This window comes from Buceros rhinoceros, unplaced genomic scaffold, assembly GCF_000710305.1.
Source record: "Buceros rhinoceros silvestris isolate BGI_N320 unplaced genomic scaffold, ASM71030v1 scaffold35292, whole genome shotgun sequence".
Classification (NCBI taxonomy): Eukaryota; Metazoa; Chordata; class Aves; order Bucerotiformes; family Bucerotidae; genus Buceros; species Buceros rhinoceros.
In genome coordinates this window covers 6,826-7,122 of record NW_010397761.1, presented here as the reverse complement: position 1 = coordinate 7,122, position 297 = coordinate 6,826, and positions in this window count along the sequence as shown.

Here is a 297-nt window from a genome sequence, read left to right as displayed (position 1 = left end):
CAGCCCCCCCGCCGCCCTCCCCCGCCGGTGCCCGTTTGGTGAGAGGGCGGCTGCTCGCGGTACAGCTCGTCCTGCCGCCCGCGCGGCTCCCAGCCCACGTGCTGAGTCAGCGCCTCTGCGTGGGGGGGCTCTGATGAGTAAGGGCGGGTTGGAGGGGCCACGTAGGCACACGTGTGTGTGCGTGTCCCCTGTGCTAGGGGGTCCCTGAGGGCGCCCTGCCTGCCGCATCCCCCACCAGCCCCAGGGCTGCACCACTGACCCCTCTCCGGAGGATGCTGCGGCGTCCCCTGCCCTGCG